Source organism: Geospiza fortis, unplaced genomic scaffold (assembly GCF_000277835.1).
Source record: "Geospiza fortis unplaced genomic scaffold, GeoFor_1.0 scaffold17, whole genome shotgun sequence".
NCBI lineage: Eukaryota > Metazoa > Chordata > Aves > Passeriformes > Thraupidae > Geospiza > Geospiza fortis.
This window is the reverse complement of record NW_005054438.1, coordinates 1,496,210-1,505,818: the sequence shown is the minus strand read 5'-3', so window position 1 is coordinate 1,505,818 and position 9,609 is coordinate 1,496,210.

Below are 9,609 nucleotides of genomic sequence, written 5' to 3'. Positions count from 1 at the left end.
GGCGAACGCGGCCCGCCGTGCCCCGCAGCGCGGCGGTGATGGGCGCCCGTTGGCCCAGGGACGGAAGGGGGAGACGGGCTTGGGGTGGGCACCTGGTGCTCCCGGGGGTAGGATGAGCCCCTGGGGATATGACAAGCTCATGATGTGCTCCAGGTGGCCCGGAGTAAAGGGGCCCACGGTGAGTTCCTTGTGCCCCCGAAGGTAGCGGAGTTCAGGATGGGCGCCGGTGCCCCCGGGGTAAAAGGACTTGGGACGGGCGCCTGGTGTCCGGGGTAGAAGGGCTTGGAGTGGGTGTCCGGTACCTCGGAGGGTAGGGGGACACGGAGGGGACACCCAGTTTCCCAGAAGTAGAGGGGTTCGGTGTGCCTATGGGGCAGGTGCCTGCTCTGTTTCTTTCATAGTGTCTGTCTTTACCTGTGGCACCTCCCAGCCAAAGACCCTCGCCTGATTTTTTTTCCCAATCCACATGCTAAAACAACCCTTGATTAAGTTACAAAACCTGGTCATGCAATGTCATTGCTCCACTTGGCTTTCAGCCCTTTCAGAGCTTTTCCTTAAAGGGCAGGAACATCTTTTTCTTGCTGGAAACTGGAATTCCAGACCATCGCAGTGCCATGGACCACAGAGGGGAATTCCCGAGGCTCCCGGGGTGCTGGTTCTGCTGTGCCTCTCAAGGGAGCTGTGCAGGTGCAGGTGACAAGGTCCCAAAGCCACATGGGCTCCCAGAGCACACAGCAAAGGCTTCTTGGCTGGACATTCTCAAGCACATTCCCAGTTCAAAGCAGAGGCAAGAAGAAGAGGGAAGTGAGGAGCTGACAGAATCCTGGAATGCTGGTGGCTGGAAGGGACCCTGAGCAGGTGTTACAAACCCATGAGGGAGAGAGGCCCCTGCCCGAATGCAGGTGCAAAGGAGGCCATACGAGGACAACATATGGATTTCATTTAACATGGATTTTATGTGACAAGAAAGGGGAGGTAGAGCAGTAGAAAGAAAGAGGAAAGAAGTCTCAGAGAGAGAGCAGAAGATAACTAGTTGGAACTAGAGGATCTTAAGGTCCTTCCCTTCATTCTGTGGTTGAGTGGGTGTTTATTTTAATTTGATACTATTATTTACTTCTAAAACTGTTTCATCTTCTTATCTTCTTCTTATTATTATTTACTGCTACAATTTATTCTTCTTGTTCTTACTATTATTTTCTTCTTATCATTACTACTGCTACTATTTCTCCTTATCTTCTTCTTCTCATCGTTCTCATTCACTTATTATTCTCATTCCTTTTCTTGTTCTTATTTACTACTATTAGTTCTTCATAATTTTCTTGTTCTTAGTCCTTTTTTTTGTTTTTGTTTTCTGGTTTTTGTTGGGTTTTTTGGTTTTGGGGGGGTTTTGTTTTGTTGGGGTTTTTTGGTTTGGTTTTTTTTTTTTGGTGAGTGGGGAGGTTGTGATCTTTTTTCTTACTAGTACCATTTCTTAAATTCAACCTTCACTGTTTTGTAAGAATCATTTGTGTCACAGTCCTGCAGTGACGTCGCTGGTGAAACGCCTCCTGTGTGTGCCCATTCCTCATGGGCACAATCCTAAAGGACCAGCATGTAATCCTTTCAGGATGAGAGAAAACGCCTTTCCATTCCATCAGGAGAGGTCCAGATTAAATATTAGAACAAGTTTTCCCTGACACAGTGGTCAGGTACTGGAAGACGTTGCCCAGGGAGGTGGTGGAGTTGCTGTCTCTGGAAGTGTTGTGGTGGCACCTGGGGACGTGGTTTCGGGGTGATGATGGCAGTGTGAGGTGCCACTGGGACTGCACAACCATTGAGGTCTCTTCCCACCTTGATGATTCTCTGGGATTCACCTGAGCCCCCATGGCTGCTGCTTTGGGGCTGGCCACACTGTAACTTTTGGCCCTGGGGAGATGCCCCTGGGAGGAGGCAAAGCCGCTGGGGATTGCTGGGCCTGGAGGACACATCCAGACAGAGGCAGCCCCGTGTGGCTCCCTCAGGACACCGGGCAGGCTCTGGGCCTGTGGGGCCGGGCCTGGCGCTGGCAGCGGGCACTGATTGCCCCGCCTGCAGCGGGACGGGCGTTTCTTGGGGGGAGCCGGCTGCTCCCTGAGGGCCTCTGCTCCCTCCTGGGAAAAGCACAAAAAGCAGCTGAGCTGGGCAGGCACCGGGCTCTCTGTCCCTGCCTCCTGCTCCTCGGGAGAAGCCACCGTGCTCTGAGGAGGCCCTGGGCTGCCAGGTGGGGAGGTGAGGCCCAGAGCGGCACTTGGGGCATGGCTCAGCTGCCCCGTGTTCAACCCAGGCCTCGAGGGACAGGCACTGGGAGCCCGTCTGCTGCAAAAACTCCGACTCTCTGCTCCCCATCTTCTTCATCTTCACTCAGCTCAAAGAAGCTCAGTTTGTTCCATGTCCTTCTCCTGCAGCAAGGGCATGACCCCATTGCTGTGGACAGTCATGTGTTCCCAGTTGTCCTGAGCAAGCTCTTTGTCACCATCATTGTCCCAACTGGACTGCACACAGGGTCTGCTACTATCGCCTTGGGAGAACTCCTGGCCAGCAGAGTCTTCCTCTTTGGAAAGCTCTTGGCCAACAGAGTCCTCCCAGTCAGACGCTTCTGGGGAGCTTCTGACTGCTCCTTGGGACAGCCCCTGCTCCATGCATTCTTCCCCATGGAAAATTCTTGGTAGCTAAGGGCTTCTTCCTGGGACAGCTTCTGCTCTGCTCATCCCAGCTGGAGAGCTCTCCACAGCTACTGACATCTCTTTGTGAGAGCTCTCGCTCAAGAGACTCTTCCCAGTCAGAGATCTCTTGGTAGGTCCTAGCATTTCCCCATTGCAAAGCTCATGATCCATGTCAGATTCCTGCTCTTTCTCCTCAGTCTCTGACACACCCATTGCCCCCACCAAGTGCTCACTGAGGGCCTGCTCTTCTGACCAGCTGGGCAAGGGGCTGGGATGAGGGGTGTCCCTCAGGGCTCTGCCTTGGTCCCAGGGCACTTGCATGGCTTCCCCAATAGCACAGACAGTGGATCCAGCTCACCCTCAGCACGTTTGCAGTGGATGGGAAGCTGAGCAGGGCAGGGACACCACGGAAGGAGGAGAAAAGGGACAAGCTTGGGGACAAGGACCTGGACAAGCTTGACAAGTGGGACCACGAGAACCTCACGAGGTTTAACACGGCCAAGGCCCAGGTGCTGCACCTGGCCCAGAGCAATCCCCAAGTCCCAGATTCATCAAGGTCAGAAGAGACCTTCAAATGCCTCAGATTAGCGCTGCCTCCGCGACCACTCCAGCACTGGAAGGTGTTGGATCTGAGATTACCCCAAGTGCCATGATACAGAAATAAGCATCAATGCTTATAGTTATTCATAGTTATTTAATTTATCATAGTTATTTAATAAATTTCATTTTTAAAGCTGTGAACACAACCATTTCCAAAAAAAAAAAGAGTATATTCAGTCACTGGAATTAAAATAAATACAAAACCAAATATATTGTAAAGAGATAAAATCAATACAAACTTTTCCCACTGATTTTCTGCCTCTGTGCTCCAGAGTCTGTTTTCTACATGAAAGAAAGAGAAGGTTCATAAGAGGCCATTCATGCAGTCTAACATGTGGTTTGGCACAAGTGCTTTGTGTGGAGAGTGTAACAGTGTAAAATATGCTTAGTTTGTCAAAACTACACTTTGGCCAGCAGAGCTTTTTGCAGCATTCCAGGACTCTGTGTGATGCCACCTTTATCTGTGAGGTGACTATAACCATGTCTTCACTGAGATTTTCTAGCCTCAGCCTGTGGTGGAACCACTGCATACTCCTCACTGACAGCTCTGCTGACAGAAGCAGACCTGGAAGTCTTCATTACTGAAATGTGATCCCTCAGCATGTCCCCTCATGGAAGAGGGAACTAGTTCCCCTTTCACATGCAGCTTTTCAGCCTTTCTCCCAGAGACAGGTAACACCCTGTCCTTGTTCTTGCTGGCTGTGGCAGGTTTGCCCAGGAGTTGTGGGGCCAGAACACTGGTCCCCCATGTTGTCCTGCCCTCATGTGGACTCTCCAATTTGTTTTCTCTAGCCCATTTCTAGGTGCAGCTCAGCACATGGGACACATCCCATCCATCTGAGTCACCACTTGTGAGTCTTTGTGACAGCTGTCTGAGGAGAAGGGTGATGGGTGTGCAAAGTCATGGAGCAAGGGCCAGGTGGGATGGCCAAAAGCCTCTTTGGAAGATTCTCAGCAGCCTGGCTGTGCAAACCCAGGGCACCAGGAATATTTCTGTGTCTGCTCTGGGGTGCCCTGACCCCCAGGGCAGCACTGACTTTGACCCTCATTCATGGAGAAAGTTTCCCTGACTTCAAGATAGACCAGAATCCACAAAAGTGTGAAATAGATTATAGAGAGCAGTGTAGATGTATCACTTGGTGAGAAATTGAGGTTTTGGGATTTTTAGTATGTTGTGGATGGCAGCAAGATGGAGGGCACAGGGTGTTGTCCTGGGTTTCTTCTTCATGCTTCTTCTTCCTTCTTCTCCATGGGTTTGGGTGGCATTTTGTAATTGGGCAGAAAAGTCCCCATTGCAGCTCTGTGGGATCAGTTATTGGGTTAAAAGGGAAAATAATCCAGGTTCTTCATTGGATAGTTCAGTCTTAAAAGACCTTGTACCAAGAGATTGTTGGCCATTTTGTGCCTTCTAATGAAAAGCTGCAGAACTCACAGTAGTGAGACTGTTTTACTGATAAGAAATAATAAACACCTGAGTCTGAACATGAATTACTGTCTCAAGTGCCTTCAATTGAGAACCAGAGAAACCCACAACTGAAATCCCCACACCTGGCACCAGGGATGTGCCACCAAGCAAGCTTCCATAAGTTGGAGCTGGCGTGGGGATGAGGAGGCTGAGGACACGTCTGGTTCTTCATCTGGAATAAGCCTCCAACTCGTGGCTTCCAGAGAACATCCTCTTCTTAATGAAGGAGTCTTGCTCCATATGAAAAAAGCTCAGAGGTGATGACATCATTAGACTTCCAAGTAACTGCTCTTATTTTCAGTTCATTTGCAAAATTAGGAGACATCTGATCTATACAAACACCAATCCCTGTAGAAGAAAAAGCAATGTGTCCACCATGACCTCATAGCAGGAAAAGTGCAATTCATTTACGATCATTTCGTTCTTCTTTGCCCAAATGCCTGCATCTCTTAATTGCTTAAGGAGACACACTGCCAGGAGCTGAGTGTTTCATCAGATCAGAAATTGGCTTTGTTATTAAAATACAGGTCTGGTCCTAAAAATGTCTTGAAAAAAACAACCATGCCCCATAAATGTAATTGTTGACAAATTGGCTAAGTTTCAGAGCAGATGGGTCACAATGTTTTATTTTGACCAATCATAATTTTGAATTATGTATTCAGATATAAAGTAAAGCTGCAGAGCCATGTTTCAATTCTATTTGAATTGACCCAAGTTGGTTCACCTTGGATACTTGTATTTGCTTTTGAAGCCCTTCATGTACCAATAATGCAGCTCCCAAGGGGTCATGGTTTAACCCAAAACCAGAACACAAGGAAAAAAACAATGTGTGAAAACAGACAAATAATGCCCCAAAACCAGAACACAAGGAAAAAAACGTGTGAAAACAGACAAATAATGGCACTATGGTGTTTGCATTAACCATAGCCTATCTGTATCCCACCTACTAATTTTATAAGTGTCAAAATTTATAAGTGTCATCATTTATAAATGTCATTATTATAACAATTTTGCTTTTCCCTGTAGGATCACACTTTTACCTTTCTCAAAATCCAGCTTCAAACTGAAAGGCAGCAGACTGGTTTAGATTAGATTTTAGGAAAAAATTCTTCCCTGTCAGGGTGGGGAGGCCCTGGCACAGGGTGCCCAGAGAAGCTGTGGCTGCCCCTGGATCCCTGGAATTGTTGGACATTTGGGCTTGGAGCAGCCTGGGACAGTGGAAGGTGTCCCTGCCCATGGCAGGGGTGGCACTGGATTTTAAGGTCTCTTCCAACCCAAACCATTCTGTGAATCCATATCTGGTACTTAATCTATTCCAGAGTGATCACAATTTTGCAAAAGTGACAAAGGCTAACAACAGACATTTTCCTTGGAATGTACCTGGCACTGCAAGGGAAAAAAGGACAATAATTTTTGGGACTATTATTTTTTCTATGACGATGACTCTTCAAAAGTATATTGATCAAGACTTCAGTGAAATACCCTGAATTTTTAGAAACTAAAACATTTAAAGCTGCTTTTTTTTTTTTTCTCCTATTTTTTTTTTTCTTTCCCTTTTTTCAGTGCTAGATCTGGTTCTTTTCTCTCCACCAGAGAGCGCCAGGATCCCCAGAGGTGCTGATGCTGGGACTCGCCAGGAGTGTGCGCTTCTCCCGGGCAGGACAAACACCCGTGAGCCCCTCAGACAAATGCCTGAGGACACTCAGACCAGCCAGCTTTGGGAATGTGGGACATCAGAAAGGACTTGGTGAGTAGCAAAAGACATCTTCACGTTTTAGACTGAGAGCAGCAGCACAAAAAGGAATTTTGTAGGAAACCAACAGGCTCCCTATATTCCTGATAATTCCTTCCTCCAGAGGAACACTGAAAATGCTCCAGTTCAGCTGGACAGATTAGAAAACCCAAGGACCTGTGCATATATGGAGAGAGGGCTTCACCTTCAGTGTGATGCTTTCCAGTGTGATGGTGCAGTCTGTTGCTTCTCTCTCCTCCTTGATGCCTGTACACAGCATTAGAGGCACAGAATAGATTATAGGATGATCTCCATAAAACAGAGATTCTATGTGATTCTCCCTCTCTTAAGCCTTGTCGTAAATATTTGGTAAAAAATACCCAATTTCAAATCTCAGTATCTGTGAATCTCCTCCAGACTTAGAATTTGGTATTTTTACAGGTTTTTTTTCCTCATGCTTTTAAAACATTTGTTTACATGCCTTTACAGACCTCTGTCAAATTTCTCCTGAAACAAATAACCTGAATGTGAGCTAACAAGGCAAAGTTTTCTTCTTTTGGCATTTGGCTGCTCAAATGATTGATGAGTAAAGAAGCAGCAGCAGCAAATATTGCACAGCTGTAGTTGTCACACCTGGGGAAGCCCTCAGGATGTGCAGTCTTCAAAGACTGTTCCAAGAGCACCAAAACTTCCCCTGGTACAAGACTGTAGAGGAAATATTAAATATCTTTTGGGTAAGTTTTCTCCAATAAACTGTTTAATATATTTTATAGGATAAATTAATGGATAACAAGAGTAATAAATGCAGTTTCTGTCAGCCAAAAAGGGTTAGAGGTGTCACACCTCAGGAACACCTCATTCATTAGGGAAGAAGGGAATAAGTGGGACCCAGAAAGAGCCATATTAATCACAAATGACACCTTTAAAATAGAGGCTGGTTTATTTCAGCAGTTCTTTTTGGCAGGGTCACAGCGTGCTCTCCTCTGTATCTCACACTCTGCTGCTGTTGTCACCAGACTTTCTCTGATCTCCTCTTCTGCCTCATTGTCCTTTGTTCCTTCAGCCATCTGCCTGCAGAGCCTGCAAACCCCAGCATGGTCTCTTCCTTCCAGCAGGAGCATCCCTGGATGTCAGTAATCCCAGCAGGTTTTTGACACCAGTGGACTTCACTGGAGAGATGCATATGGCTGGGTGAGAGCCTGAGCCCTCAGCTATCAGCTCAAGCTGCTGACTACAACCAGGGCTCCATGACACCGAAGAGCTCCATCCATCCTGGATCCTGGACTGACAAGACATTAATAAATTATTAATTTATCAATTTATTTATCAATTAAAAGCAAATTCTTTGTCAGCAGAAACTGACTTTCAATATACTCTTTCAACACATGCAAAACAAAAGGGAAATAAAAGTTGTGTATGTTGTTTCACTATAGCCAACACCTGCAAATTTTTATTGCCAGAGTATTTCAGGACTGGAAGAAGAAATACTATCCCTGTTGGTCTAATAGTAAGGATGCTCCTGTGTTTGTATATTGAATGATAGATGGAAGTATCCTATGAATGGAAAAGTAAACATTGCTGGATTTATTTGCACACCAACTGTCTTAGAAGGGGACAGCTGGAATTGGAACAAAAATAACCACAAAAACAGGTGCAATGCTCATGGCATTATCAGTCACTTTTAATAGTTTTGATTTGTTTCTTGAGTTTTATGTCAAACACAGGCTTTTTGTTCTCTGGAGCATTTTCTGTGAACCATTCTAGCAGAGGTCAGTCCATTCTGAAACACTGATGGAGAGGACTGTGTGTCAATATTAACCGGATGCAGGAAGAGCTGGAGTTGTTCTGATCTGAAAGGAGAAAGAAAGACCCACATCTTTGGGGGTTTAAGATTGTGAGGCGGTCAGAGAGCAGCTCTCCACCCTCCTCTCTTTGCCTTTTCCACAGCTCCCCTGACCTGTGAGGGGCAGGGATACCCCACAGAGGGACAGACCACGAGCCCTTTGTCCCCATTCTCAAGGAGAGGCCCAAATCCTCCTGAGCTCAGAGTGCCCTTTTAACCCCTGATCCAACCCTTTGGCAGAGCTGGTCCTGCAGCTCTGTCCTGTGTTCCACCTGAGCCATTGCCCTGCTCCCTCAGAGGTCAGTGCACACACACAGTGCTGGGGTAAAAAGTGCAGGTGAGTGCTCAGCACATCCTCTGTGCAAATCTTATCCTTCCCACTGGATTTGTGGTGTCCCACTGACACCATTCCTTGACACCCAGGCAGGGATTTACATGAAACTTAAGGGACTTTAATTCTTGAGACCTTGTCTCCTCTGTTAAATGTGGGTGAAACTGGTCAGTGGGTCCAACCACATTGCACAAAGCAAAAATGGCAAAATAGAGCAAATGTGGAGTCCAAGAAGTTGAGAAAACTGGCCTAAGTGCTCTCAAAGACAGGTCACACCTAGTGTGAAGACAGTAACTGAGTAAACCCCATTCCCAAAAGAAAAAGCTCATTCTCTGCTTTATGGGAATCCACACACTACATTCCCACCCAGGGGGTTTTGTAGCCATATCTTCTGAAAAATCCCTTTCCTTAGGAATTTTTCTTCTGAGAAGCTGAGAGGCCTCAGGAACAAAATGTAAACAGCGATTATCTGCTGCTGTGGAATGCAACAGGTGCATCTGTGATTGGTCTCATGTGGTTGTTTTTAATTAATGGCCAATCACAGTCCAGCTGTCTCAGACTCTTGGTCAAACACAAGCTTTTGTTATCATTCCTTTCTTCTTCTTGCTTGCTAGCCTTCTGATGAAATCCTTTCTTCTATTATTTTAGCATAGTCTTAATATATCATTTTAATATAATATATATCATAAAATAATAAATCAGCCTTCTGAACCATGGAGTCAGATCTTTGTCTCTTCCCTCTTCCTGGGACCCCTGCGAATGCCATCACAGGGTTTTGAAGAGGGATATTTATGCAGCAAAACTGCTTTGGATGAGAGTGCTGCAAAACCAGAAACATTGCTGTGTCTTCTCAAACATCTGGCTCAGTCCAGTTTTAGATGGAGACACTTCCTCCCACAAATCACTGATTGCACATGAAGCAGGATTTGGGCTGTGCTCAAGTTTTTAAGGGATTGT